We start from the raw sequence: 15,062 nt of genomic DNA, 5'->3' as shown, positions 1-15,062 counted from the left end.
AAATATTCTCTATGAACTGTAAAGGATTACATCCATGGAAAAGCTGCTCCATCCTCCTCTGTCCTGGAGCCACCCAAGCACCCTCTCTGGAGACAAGCACTACACATTTTCTGTTTCTTATTCTAGCCATTTAATAATTGAAATTTTGGAGCCTATATGAAGTGTCAGTCATTTTTCTTAAGGTTTTATCTCTATTTACTCATTTTTTGTCTCATAACATAACACTAATAAGTAGGTTCCATTATATCAACAATAACAGAACTGAGGCTCAGAGACACTTAGTTACCTCTCCAAATATATGTGATTTCTAAATAGGACACTCTCAGTCACTGTGCTGTGTAGCCTTCCCATACTGTCTCATCTAGTTCATCTATCAAACATGCAATTAGTCTGTTCAGCACTTTAACTGTACACCAAAGTACAAGATCCACCTTCTTAATCAAAATTCTGATTCAGGCAGCCTCTGCATAAGAGGATCAAAATTTTGATACAGGGGTAAATTATTAATATTTTTCCCACAGACTTCTACTACCAAGAAGTCTCCATATTCCAAATGCATTACCTACGACCTTGCCTCAAGGATACAAGAAGAAAAGAAACAGATATTAAAGGATTCAAACATAGGATACACATAAGGATTGATCATCCATCTAGAAAATGTACAGCTCACCCCCAGCTGTGGTTCAACAGCATCCAAATGGGCATCTGCCCAAAGCCAAGGATAGTCCATCAAATATCACATCCTACAACCTACTGCATTCAAGGTACTGTGGAAATCAAATCAGTAAGTTGATTCTAGAGAAATGATTTAGGGAAAAACTAGAAAAAGGTAAAAGCATATTCTGTTATTGTTGATATGAAATACACATATGATAAATTCACCTTGTTAAAGTAGGTAATTTAGTGGGGTTAGTATATTCACAAAGTTGTACAACCATGAAAACTAGTAATTTCAGAATATTTTCATCACCCCAAAAGGAAACCTTCTAGTGATTTGCAGCCAATTCCATTATCCCCACCCTCAGCCATGGCAACTATTTTCTGTCTCTGTGGATTTGCCTATTCTGGATATTTCATATAAATAGAATAATAAAATATGCTGCCATCTGTATCTGACTTCTTATACTTAGTATAATGTTTTCAGGTTTGTCCATGTTATGGGAGGCAACATTTCTTCATTCCCTTCTTATGGCTGATTAATATTCATTGTATGCATATGCAACATTTTGTTAATCGATTCATCGGTTGATAATTCGGTAGGTTACACTTTTTGGATATCAGGAAAAATTTTGCTATGAACATTCATTTATACTTTTGGATCCACTAAGTTTCCATGACATCTACAAACTGAGATAGCTTTACTTCATCCCTTCCAATCTGGAACCATTAATTTATTTTTCTTGTTAGCTGTGCTTCGATTCACCAGTATAACATTGCACAGAAATGGGGACAACATATACCTTGTATTTTTTCTGTTCTTAGGGTTAAAGCTTTCCAGTCTTCCCCCATTAACTCTGATATTAGCTCTTGGATTTTCACTGATTCCTTTTCTCAGGTTGAGGAAGTTCCCTTCTATTCCTAGTGTGTTGAGTGTTTTATCAAGAAGCAGTGTTGTATGTTATTCCTTGATTTTTATTTAACTTAGTTAAGATGATGATCATATTCATTTTAAAATAAATTTTATTAATATGGTGGATTTCATTGATTAAATTTAATTTATGTAAACATCCTAGCATTCCTGGGATTAAATACATTTTATCAGAATGTACAATCAGGGTTTTCTTGTTTTTGCTAGATTTGGTTGGGTAATATTTCATTGAATATTTTTACCTCTCAATAAGGGATGTTGAGCTATTATTTTCTTTGATGTCTTTGGTTTTGGTATTAGAATGAGACTTTGTGATATGATCTCTCTTTTCTATGTTTTGGATGAGTCTATAAAAGTTTGGTTTTAACTCTTCCATCAACATTTGTCAGAATTTACCAGTGGATCAGTATCACTCTAGTTCTCAGCCTTTCTTCATAGGAAGCATTTTTTTTTAACCTATTTCAATCGCCTTAGTTGTTACTGGTTCATGTAGATTTTCTATCTTCTTGAGTCATTTTCAGTAAGCTGTGTCTGCTCATTTCATCTGTAACATAATTTGTGACATAAAAGTTCATAATGTGACCTTCCACTCCTTTTTATGTGTGTAGAATTGGTATTAATATTTTCTTTCAATCTTTAGTTTAATAATTTGAGTTCTCTTTCTTTTTTTCTACATCAGTCTAGCTAAAATTTTCTCACCTTTGTTGATCTCTTCAAAGAAAGAATTTTGGTCATTGTTTTTTTTATTGTGTTTCTTTTGTCCATTTTATTTTTTATCTCCACTATAATCTTTAATTCCTTGTTTTGCTTTCTTTGGGGGTATTTTGATACACATTCTTCAGTTTCTTAAGGTGTAGTTTCAATGTCTGCTCTTATTCAGGGACAGATTTCAATAACTGCTTTTTTCCCCTTATATATTGGTCTGTGTCAGGTAACCCCAAGATTTGTCTCAGGTTTAGTGATTCTCTGGGAGTAACCACTGGATTCAGTATATAGTCCTATTCCTGGCTATGGTTTGTTACAGTGACAGGGAACTAAGCAAAACCAACAAAGGGAAAATGTGTATGGGGCGAAGTCCTCACTGAGGAAACCAGTTCCAAGCTTCCAAGAGGCTACCCCCAATGGAGTCACACAGGCACACTCAATTCCTGAAGCAAACAGTTGTGACAACATGTTTCAAATGTTATCCACCAAGGAAGCTTATTAGAGACTGATTGCCCAGGTTTTTACAGGTGGCTGCTCATATAGACACCCTTGGCCTAGCATGTACATAAATTCAGAACTCCCAGAACAAAAGAGGTGTTCATCACAAACTTTATTGTTTTCAAAAATAGTTTAGGCACAGGGACCCACCCTTTTCAGGGAATGGTGGGAACCCTCCAGAAATCAATGATAAAGTAATCATGATGCTTTTAAGACATGAATATGAAACAGACATTAATAAGAAAGAGCCTTCCATGTATTGATAATGGAGCCCACACCAAGCTATTTTGCTAAGTATAAACAAAGAGAGATTCAGAATAGTGTCTACTGTGTTACCATCTCAGTAATAAAGCGGTTATGTGAGACAGCAGTTCCAGCTCATTACCCAAGAGAAGTGAAAACATTTTCATGCAAAACCTTGTCCATGAATAGTCATAGGAGAGTTATCCTTAATAGCCAAAGAGAAGAAAAAACCAAATGTTCATGAACTGATACAAACCTACATAAGCAAAATGTAATATATTCATGTATCTATACTTTGGAATGTAATTTGGCAATAATAATGAATGAAGTACTGATACTTGCTACATCATGGATGAACCTAAAAACCTTCTGTGAAGTGAAAGAGGTCAGTCACCAAGAATCACATATTGTATGATTCCATTTATATGAAATGTCCTCAATTGACAAGTCAATGGAGACCTTGGAGATAGAAAGTATATGGTTTCTTTCTGGGGCCATGTATTATCATAAAATTTATTGTGGTGATGGTTGTACAACTCTGAATATTCCAAAGACCAATCATTTGTGCACTTTGAGTGAATTATATCCAACTGAATGTGTTATTTAAAAATGGTTATGCACTTTTTTAATGTTTAGACTATCTCTGGTAAGATATAGCCATCACTCTTTGCAATTGGGGAGGGTAAGTGAAAACATTTGGGATGGAGTGAGAAATTAAATTATCCTGGGTGGATACTGTTTCTCAAAGGCTGACCCTGGTGGGTTTTTCAACTTGTCTCCTGGTACTTATGGTCTCTGGCATGACTCACCTTTCTTTTGTCCTTTTTTATTATCCTGTTTTCTACTCTATGTTCTATTTCTACATGCGTAAAAGAAGTTTGTATAAATAAATGAAAAACATTAAATGACTGAAAACATAAAAGATAAAAAGTATATAGAGAAAATTTATTTTCTCACTCCATCAGAAATTTTTACAGTTCCTCTCCCCAGCAGACACCACACTGAATGTGTCCTCGAGATACTCTAGCATAGAAAAACTGCTTAACTCCTTTTTTGCTGAGATGGCAACATACTAGACACACTGTCCACTATCACACTGAAGGGCAACAGATACTTTCAAAATTTATTCTCACACGTTCCATGCCAATGCCTTTGGAAAGTATATATCCCATATTTCTTCCTTTATGAGATGAGTATTTTTCTTTTATCTATAAAATGTTCTTATTTATGAAGTTCTATATCATTGTTCACATGGTTCCCTTTGTACTAAAGCCTTTTTGAGGGCCTTATTCTCCTGTTTTCTTATATCATCTATGAAGTGGGGTCCCTTTCCCTTAATCCCAAAACATCTGCAAAGCAATAGTGTTGTGTAAACAGCATTAGGCCATGAGGGGGGGGAGTGAGACTGGGCCTGTACCAGTTAAAGAAATCAAAACTTTACCATTTACAGGAGGCAAAGCTGCGGTTGCACGCGTCAGCCAAGCATAACCCTTTTAACAATAACTGCTCCAGGTCCAAGTGAAACTTTTTGTAACCCTTTAATAATCAATAGCTGCTCCAGTCCCAAGTGAAACTCTTTGTGAAATTGTTTTTGTGAAATTGTTTTGTATGATCAATAACTGCTCCAGTTCCAAGTGAAACTCTTTGTGTAATTGTTTTTGTGATCAAGAGCTAAACTGCCAACTCTGCTTCTGTTAGAATAGCTTGCTTGCTTGCGTTTCTAGGATACGGTTTCTGTCTATATAAGGCACCAGCGCACACAGGTGGGGGCTGCTTGCTGAACTCCCTGCGCAGAGTGAGAGACGGCAGCCGCCTGCTAGCTGGCTAATAAAAGGCTCTTTAAATTCTGTTTGGCTGTCTCGTACTTTAACTCGCGGGCACCGTAACAATCTACAACATGGTTTATCTGCTTTAATTGTCTTGATACCCACCTATTGCCTATATAACCATTAGTTTATTTATTTCTCCACTTTCCCTTTCCTCCCACTCCCCTCCATTTTTTTAGTTGTAATACATCTATTAATCAAAATGCATACCATTTTAACTTAGCGATCCACCCTTTTACTCAAGTTTGTTTGAATCTTGGATGTGCATTATACATTTTCAAATGTTTACCAACAGTCCTTTACATGTGACTTTTCAGACACCATTTGGTTAGACGACATTCTTCTAACTTATTCCACAAAAGCACTGATAGTGCAGAAATCCTTAAGTCCCATATATTGAAAACCTTTTCAATAGTCTTGAGAGTTAAGGGGAAAGTTGAACAGGTTAAAAATCCTTTGCTGACTTTCATTGAGCTTTTATTTCATTTGTCCGTTTTAAACTATGTTTTCTTGTTGCCTCATGATGCATGTAAATTTTGAAAATTCTTGTGCCCATCTAATAATTTTACTTGTGTGAGTTATTGGATCTTTTTGCTTGGGACCCTTAAAAATTCATGTCTATCACTGAAATCTAATCGCTTTCCTTGCATAAGTCTGTGAGCTGATCATTTTGGGTTAATATTCCCAGGTACATGATGAGCCCTTCCAATGTGTATATACACTTTTATTAGACAGTCATTTTAAATTTTAAATATGATCTCTGATAAACAGTTTTACTTTTCTTTCTTGGAGATGCTGAGAATACGAATGTCATTCTTTCTTGGTCTTTCTTCCATTTGACTAGTCTCCATCAGACCCTTTTCTTCTTTTCATTATGCCATTTCATCTTCTGGGTTGATTTTGTCTTTCTTCATGTTCTTTATTAAATTTTCATTTGAGTCTAGTCTCCCTGTGACCCTGTAATTTATTCATCATTTATGACCCAAATTTGTCATCTTTTAATTATTTTCTAAATTCTATCAAGTCTCTTTTCTTTTCACCAAATATTTTTTTTTTTACCAATTTCTCCTTTTAATATTTGAATTTCTAACTCAAGTTTTATTTTTCCTAGATTCAAATGCTTCTGGAAGCATATTACATTCTATTTTTAGCATTAATTAACAGGTTTTTCTTTTTGCTGATTTCTGTTGTTCCTGGGTGGGTTTTTTATGGTTGATGTGTTTAAAATTTCATTTCCTGATTTTTTGCAATATTTCTGGGGTTTTTTTTGTTGTTGTTTCAGCTTTTTTTTTTTTTTTTTTTTTTTTTTTTTTTTTTTTTAAGGCTATTTGGGATGTTTTGTTAGATTCGTAACTGATGGTGACCTCTTCGCCAGAATAGCCAAATCCAGGACTATTTTGTTGTTTAGTTGAATGGTAATAGATTAGTGCTATGGTAGGGATTGTGAATCCTCCAATTTTGTGATTCTCTCTGGTTTGGTAGTACCCTACATTTTATTTTTCCTTCTTGACCCTTGTGCTGGTTTGAATGTATTATGGTCCCCAAATGCCATTATCTTTGATGCAATCTTGTGGGGCAGACATTTTAGTGCTGATTAGTCGGGAATTCTTTGAGCGTTTCCATGGAATGTGCCCCACCCAACTGTAGGTGATAACTCTGATTAGATATTTCCATGGAGGTGTGGTCCCACCCATTCAGGGTGGGCCTTGATCAGTGGAGCTATAAAAATGAGCTGACAGGCAGAGGGAACTCAGTGCAGCTGTGAGTGACATTTTGAAGAGCAACTGAGAGTGACATTTTGAGAGGAGCTATAGCCAAGAGAGACACTTTGAAGAATGCACAGAAGCTGAGAGAGTAGCTGCAGATGAGAGACAGTTTGAAGATGGCTACTGAAAGCAGACTCTTGCGCTGGAGAAGCTAAGAGAGGACAAACACCCCAAGAGCAACTAAGAGTGTCGTTTTTGAGGAACTGCAGCCTAGAGAGGAATGTCCTTGGAGAAAACCGTTTTGAACCCAGAACTTCGGAGCAGATGCCAGCCACGTGCCTTCCCAGCTAACAGAGGTTTTCCAGACACCACTGGCCATCCTCCAGTGAAGGTACCCAATTGCTGATGTGTTACCTTGGACGCTTTATGGCCTTAAGACTGTAACTGTGTAACCAAATAAACCCCCTTTTATAAAAGCCAATCGTCTCTGGTGTTTTGCATTCTGGCAGCATTAGCAAAATAGAGCAAACCTTTACCACTCAATTGCCATGGGCTGCTTTTGCCTTCTTTTTACCTGCTTTCTCCCCAAGATGTCATGCATTTCTGACATGGCTCTGTTCAGTCTTTTTATTTTGAAAATCACTTTAATATCCAAATGTAATTGACATACAATTAGCTGCACCTATTTCATCTGTATAGGTGGTAATTTTTGATGTATTCCTATCACATTGAATCATCACAGTCATAATGAATATATTCATTAACTCAAAAGTTTCCTATGAGTTCTCAATATTCTTTGAGATAAAACTGGCCATTTTAACTTTATAAGTCTGTGATTTAGTGGCCTTAATATCTTACAGTATTGTGCTACCATAAAAATGATCTAACTCCAGAACATTTTTCATCACTCCAAAAAGAAACTCCTTACCCTTTAAGCAGTCACTCTACATTCTTCCGTCTCCCCAGTCCTGGACAACCACTAATCTACATTCTGTCCCTGTAGCTATGCCTATTCCAGACAGTCCCGTACACAGAATCATACATTATGAGGCCTATTGTGTCTGGTTTCCTTCACTGAACATAATGTTTTCCAGGTTCATCCAAATCACAGCATATATCAGTACTTCATTTCTTGTTATGACTGAATAATATTCCATAACATGAACACACATTTTAATCCATTCATCAACGGACAGACATTTGTAATATTTACAATTAGAACTCTTGTGAATAATAATGATATAAACATTAGTGCACAAGGTTTGTTTAAATGTGTTTTCAATTCTCTTAGGGACATATCTTGGAAGTACTGTGTCGTATGTAATTCTACATTTAACTTTTTGAGGAATGGCCAAAATATCTTCCACAGGGGTTATGCTCTTTCTCATTCCTATCAGCAATTTATGATGGGTTCTAATTTGACAAATCCTTGCCAACATTTGTTATATTCTGTTTTATAAAAAACTATTATTATGAGAGGCTTCCTATGAGTGTGAAGTGGAATCTGCCTGTGATTTTGGTGTGCATTTCCTAATGACTAATAAACTCCAGCATCTTTTCATATGCTCATTGGCCACTTGGGTATCTTATCTATAGAAATAAATATTCAGGTGTTTTTTCACTTTTGATTTGTTAAATTGTATAATTATACTGTTCTTACACATTTTAGTTTTATTAATTCAGACCTATCTGCAATATTCTATCCTTGCTGTGTTTTCTTCTCTGCAATTTTAGGTTACCTCAAAAGCAAGTGAAAAAAGTAGGTATTCTGGGCTGATGCAACTGCTCTAGGAAGAAATCAAGATAAAATATCGGCTTCCTACAAGCTTCAGTCTGAAGAGCCAGCCTGATTCCAGCTTAATGGAGGAATGAGGTTTGGGGTTATAAGAGAAAATTGCAGTTAAAGAACCCTGTCCTCTTTCTGTGGTCCCTGGTAGCAGCTGTGATCCTTTTCAGTAGTGCATGTTTGAATGTGTGGGGGCTTAGGGAAGTCTACGTGTGTGTCTCTGTGGTGTAATTCTGAGTTTTTTTGTGAGTGTGTGGGTGCAGCTGTGTCCATTTCCAAAGGTGATATATCCCAATTACAGTGGACAGTTGCCAGTGACAATTTTCTCAAATACCCTATTACCATGGCACGTTTCATGTACATTTTATACAGCACGTTTTATCACCACAGCTGCATGTGGGGTTTGCTTACTATCCCCAAGATAGAGAAACTGACATGAGAGATGAAGAGCCCAAGCTCTCCTAAATGTGAACCCAAGTTTGTAGCCCCAAATCTGCTGCCCTATCACTCAGCCATGCAATCAAAAGACACCATATGAGGGAGTTGTAGCATCTGTGTATGTGCCTGGAACTACCTGAGCTTACAGAGACCCAAACAGCCCATCATCATAGAGCAGCCTCAGTGGCCCCACAGCCTAGGGCAGTTGGCTGTGTGATTACTGCAGAATTTGGCATAGTAATCAGTGCCAAAGGACACAGAATGCCCACATGCTTCCATCAGATCAAAATTCTGAGCTGTGAGGCATCATGTAGGACAACCTGGTCAACAACCAGGACTGCACGCACAGTTCAGCAGCTGGCACAAAGCAGACAGGCATCGTGTAGGTAATTTCTTGCATTTGATAACATCATCACCATGAATGCTAGAGATCATGAAATTCTATGAATAACACACTCCATTGACAAATAAGAACTAAAATGACACTTGGTTATCAACCTGGTGTCCAACACCCTTGCTGAAATACTACTAGACACCTGGGGTCGGTTGTATCAGCACTCAACCTATGCATCCCTCCATAAGGACTACCCCACTGTTGAGGGCCAGTGATGGACATCCAATAATTCAATGAATACACAATGTAGTATAGAAAAGGAAAATGAAGGAAACTGATATGATTAATAAGTGATGATTTTTAAATGTTAAGATTTCAGTATTTTCAAATCTATAATTGATTATCTTTACAACCAAATATTAGTAAATAAATGCAAAAAAATATATTGCCTAGAGTTGAAAACAGTCCACCAAAAAGGTTTCTTCTAATCAACTGGAAATTCCTATAGAATATATTGGTAAATGTACTGTCAGTATATATGGATCCCTAGAGGTTGAATTGGTCTAGAAATGCAAAGAAAACACTGGCAATTTAGACAAGATACTGAATAAGCAGTAGGAGAGATGGGACCCTGGGAATGAATGAAAGCGTATATTTTAGTAGCATCTGTAGATAGACTATGGCCGGGTGCTTGAGGTTACCATTAGCTATAAATCTAAGACTTTGATTTTTGTTTCTTTTCTGCTACTCTGTTTGCCATCCTCCTTTCATCATGGAACATGGCCACTCAACAGGTCACACCATGCCTGTTAAACCACCAACTCTACACACTCTAGCATCTTGTCCAAGGCCAGAATACTCCCTGAGTAACTTAGGAATAACACACCAATGTGCTGAGAGTTCCTTTGTGTCCTCCTAGCTCCCTAGGATCAGCTGATGGTGGCACTTCCAAGAGACCAAGAGGAGGAGACTCCACATAATGACAAGGTGAGCTGGCTGTTCTTTGTATAAGGTAGGGAGGTTGCTTTTTTGGTTTCTTTCTTTTTCAATGAATTTCAGGTAAGGATATCTACTCATGTATATATATAATATATACATTTTCCTTGGGGCAGAGAGTGTTGTGTGGGAGCCTCTTCCAAATAATGCATGACTCAACATGGTACCCACAAATGGTAGCAGCAGGTTATAAAATATATGGTAGGGGGCCTTTCACTAAATTGCAGTTGTTTTCCTTGCATTACGGGTTTAAAAATCAGCAACAAAACTTGACTTCAGAGGTACATGTCTAGGAAAACCATGTGAATCCCAGACATGTCTGCAGTGCTTCTTTATGGGGCCTTTGTCTTCCCCACTGTTTCCATCTGCTTTTCTAATCATGCAAGCAACCAAAATTCCTGTTCAAGTCTGACACAGCACGATCTGATCCTCACAGGGTTTTCTTTAATTTCAGGAGGCACTTGGAACAAGTGAAAATGGTAAATATCTAGAATTCCTGACTTGTGGAAAAACCTGAATGAAAAGAAAACCAGGGTATTGTCAGTAGATTTGCCAGGACAGCCATCTTGCTTTCATCATGGAACATGGCCACTCAACAGGTCACACCATGCCTGTTAAACCACCAACTCTACACACTCTAGCATCTTGTCCAAGGCCAGAATACTCCATGAGTAATTCAGGAATAACACACCAATGTGCTGAGAGTTCCTTTGTGAACTCCTAGCTCCCTAGAATCAGCTGATGGTGGCACTTCCAAGAGACCAAGAGGAGGAGGAGACTCCATGTAATGACAAGGTGATGGGAATGTTTGGGGGTGTGGTTAACATTCGGGATTTTCCAGGGGAAGGACTATGGGCTTGCTCTACAGTCCTGAAAGCAGCTGTTTTCCCCCTTAGGTAGTATATATTTATTGATACACAGGTTAGGGGGTGTTTATGTGTGAGTTTATGGGGTATGGTTGTGAATGTGGTGGGGGGAGAGGAGTTAGTGTATCCGCTTCCCACAAGAGGTTTGTTCAACTTAGACTGAACAACTGCCATTGTGGACTTACTCAAAAATAATCCAATGAGCACTGAACACATTGCATATATGAACTCATAAAATCCTTGAAACACTCAACCCTGGGATTATGTTTACTTTCCCCATTCTTTAAATGGAGATTCAGAGGTCCAGAGATAAGTGACCTAAGATCTCAAGGCCCTATGTAGAAGATCCAAAATGTAAACCCAGGCATGTAGCCCTGCACAGATGCTCTCAACTACTGAATTGCACTTATTTCACAGCTATGGGTCATCAGAGACCATGCAAGGGAATTCCATCATCTATGTATATGCCAGGAAGAACCCAAGATTACAGGGATCCTAAACACTGCTTTTCTATATTTGGTACCCTCAGGGGTCACATAACTCAGATCAGCATTAAGTGCATTTTACCAAAGAGATATAGTTATGAGTATGAATAGCACATAGAAATCCCCACTTGCTTCTGGCAAGCTCACAGGTTCTGAGAGTTGTTAGGCATCAGTAGGATAAGCTGGTCAACCTCTGCCAGTACCGGGTCACAGCTAAGCAAATGGCCCAAGCCAAGACAAGAAAAAGGGAGATATTTTGAACTACATGATAGCTTCATCACTTCAAGCCTTATGAATGGTCAAATCTGTGAGCTACACAATCAAGGGACAGTAACCAATAAGTTCTTAAATTCACTGTTAGTAATCAGTCTAATGTTCATCACCCTCATGCATCCCTCTTGTACAGCTGGCTTCAAGCCTCAATGCTCAATCCATGCCCCCATCCTACTTAACTGTTCCACTTTAGTTAGTGTGAGCATGGATAGTGATATCACTCAATTAATACATATAAGTGATAATGAAAGGGAAGACAAGGAAAAATATTATACAGTGAACACAGTTATTTAAATGGTAGTGCATCAGTATTATGGAAACCTCTATAATTATTTTTATTAAAAATTTTAGTCAATGCAAAGGAATAATTTGCCTAGAATTAAATCCACTCCACCAATAAAAGGTTGCTTATAATAAAGGGGAAAATACTACACAGCAGTAATTCAGTTCCATAGAGTTTGAAATGATCTTAGAAATTTCAATAGGACACTGATAATTAGACTAGCTTCAACACAAGCAGGAGGAGGGATGGGACCCTGTCAGTGAAATACAGCATCCATTTCAGTATCATTTAGTATTTGACTTTGCATTAGGATGCCTTTAGCTATAGAGCCAAAGAATCTCACTTCTAATTTGGTGCCTGCTCCTCTCCTTTACCATCATTTTTGACTAAGGAGGATGGACCAGCAAAAGATGATTCTGAGCTTATTATCCATCTGCCTCTTTATTCTCTTCCCCTTCTAAATTCATGCGAAAATCCCCAAATAACCAATGAGTGACACCCCTTTATACTCAGTAATGAGCTCCCCCCGTGGTGACTGGAGAGTACAAACACAGAAAACCAACAAATTCACTGACTGCAATCTTATCTGCTTTGGATTTCCTTGACTTGACCTCATTCTCAACAGGTTTTCTAAAATCAATAAAAGGACAAAAGCCTTCTGCAAGTGCTAAAGAGCAAATTCTGGTCCTTACAGTGTTTTCTCTTCGGTAACTATAGGGGGCCCCAAGAGTAAACACAATGGTAGGTATTCAGGTTCACAAGTTACTGAGGAAAAATACAAATGATAAGAAAGGTGGGCCTTCCTCACCAGCTTTAGTCTAGAGAGGCTCCTCCAGTCACACACACTCCAATTTCAGCTTCCAGGCACAAATGAGGATTGGGATGTGGTGAAGGAACCAACATTCCAGGTAGGAAATAAAATTGTGTTTCTTGAGTACCTGGGTCTGTATAGGATGCGTGGGTTTGGGTACCTGTGAGAGGTCTGTGTCTATAGTCATTCTGTGCGAGGTTATTCTCAGTGTGCATATGTCTGAATGCTTGGAAAAAAAATGTGATTTTAATTCTTGTTACTGAGTATTACATAGCCAAGGCATCTGAAGCCCATTTTAGGGATGCCAATTTTCAAAACCTAAATAGCCTTTTGTGCTACTAGCAGGATACAGGAAATGTAGAGAGAACAATTTAATCCTCACAAAATGCTCTCCAGGGCAGCTGCTCAGGTTTTAGCACTAGGTCTGTTCACCGAACTCATCTAACACAGGGTGTGTCCACAACAGTCAGAATTTCAGGGTGATAATAAAGGAGGTGAGTGCTTTGATGCTCCTGCAAAATGGAGAACTGAGAAGTTGAGAGGTGATTCCTTCACCTGCTCTCATTTGCAAACTGCTTGCCATGTCTTGTTGAAGGCCTCTGACTACACAGAGTTCACAGGGAAGGGCTGAGATCCCAGGAAAGAGCATAGTGATCTTGGGGGGCCAGCAAGTCCTCAAGTGTGCAATAATTGTCCTGAGGATGTTTTTGTACCCAATAATTTGCTTGCAGATAGGCAGTACGACCCAAGCAGTGAGGAAGAAGGCAATCCAGGTAGTAACAGTACTCAAGGAAGGATCCAATGGGAAAGGGGTTCCAGGAGCAAGTGGTCCTTTGTAGACTGAGCAAAACAGTGAGAAATCCGAGAGTAGAGGAAATATATTTGCAGGTCTGCTTTATTCTTTTCATATTCTAATTATATAATAGAGGTATTAGGACCATGATTTTTGAGTAATTTGTGTTTGCAGTCATCTTTTCTTCCTTTGCTATTTAAGATAACCTTTCTCAAAAGCTCTGCTCTTTTCATGCCTCAACCACAGCCAAAGCTCAAACTGGATTCTAGGCTTACTGCACATGTTTCTGTTCCTGGTGGGAAGGATGTACCTGCACAAACTAATACTCTCCTCTCATCACCCAAATACCAATCCTGGGATTAGGAATAAAACCAGAATTTTCTTCCATTTGAGAGAGGTTTGTGTGTACTGGCCTTGCAGTATTTTCCACGGCCTGCAGAGTTTCTAGAGGACTTTTGTGAAGGGGCTGCTGGCTTGCTTCACAAACCAGCCCACACAGCCCCACAGTCCTGGCCTCCTGGACTTGACCAAACCCAGGACAAAGCCTCTGGGCAGCAAGGTGAGGTTGACACTTCTCCTCTCAGAATCCACAGCTCCTGACAGATAACTCTTCCATGTCCCCACACACCAGCTATGCTCCCTCTTGTTATCTTTCCTCAGTCCTGTCCAGGTGCTTTTCTCTCCAGGTCCTTCCAAGGCTTAAAACACTGGAGGGTTCCACTGATTTAAGTGGTCACACCTCCTCTAAAACACTTCCTGTCTGACTTGCAGACTACCACTGGGCAAGTTACTTATCTCTAATCTCACATTCATGCTCTCTAAAGGACAAGGAAACCTATAGGGAGGATGTGAGGATGAGGTGTCTCCCATGAACCTAAGGTCATACCCAGCACAGGACTATCACTTGATCTGTGGGATTGATGGTCACTGTCTTTCACAGGACCCAATTCAACTCCAAGCCTCTGAAGTTGCTCCCTGTGAAAGGATGGTTTGGATAATTAATCAATCAATTAATAATTGATTGGATTGGATTAATTGGAGAGGGAGGCAGTATACCCTTGATTGTTCCTCTAATGATCTCATGTTGGAGAACCAATGTGATTGGTGGAGGTTAAAAAGCAGAAAGGTAATGGGCAGTACTTAGGAGCAGCAGAAGAGGCAAGGTGCTGTGGAGGGTGGGAAAGAGGGTAGAAAGGCTCCATCACACACAGAAAGATACAGAGACAATGTCTACCATCTTACAGGAAAAGGAAGACATGGGCATTTCTCCCTGGCCACAGTTACGGTACTGAGGGCTGGAAAAGGGACCCTGGAGATCCTAGACCCCTCATGGCAGAGATGAAGGGATTGAGACCCTGGGAGAGGACTATAGTTATAAGGCCAGAATTGTGTCCTGGGATCAGATCACACCTGACATGAACAACAGGGGCT

Source organism: Choloepus didactylus, assembly GCF_015220235.1.
Source record: "Choloepus didactylus isolate mChoDid1 chromosome 23 unlocalized genomic scaffold, mChoDid1.pri SUPER_23_unloc2, whole genome shotgun sequence".
NCBI lineage: Eukaryota > Metazoa > Chordata > Mammalia > Pilosa > Megalonychidae > Choloepus > Choloepus didactylus.
Note: the sequence above shows the minus strand (reverse complement) of the source record.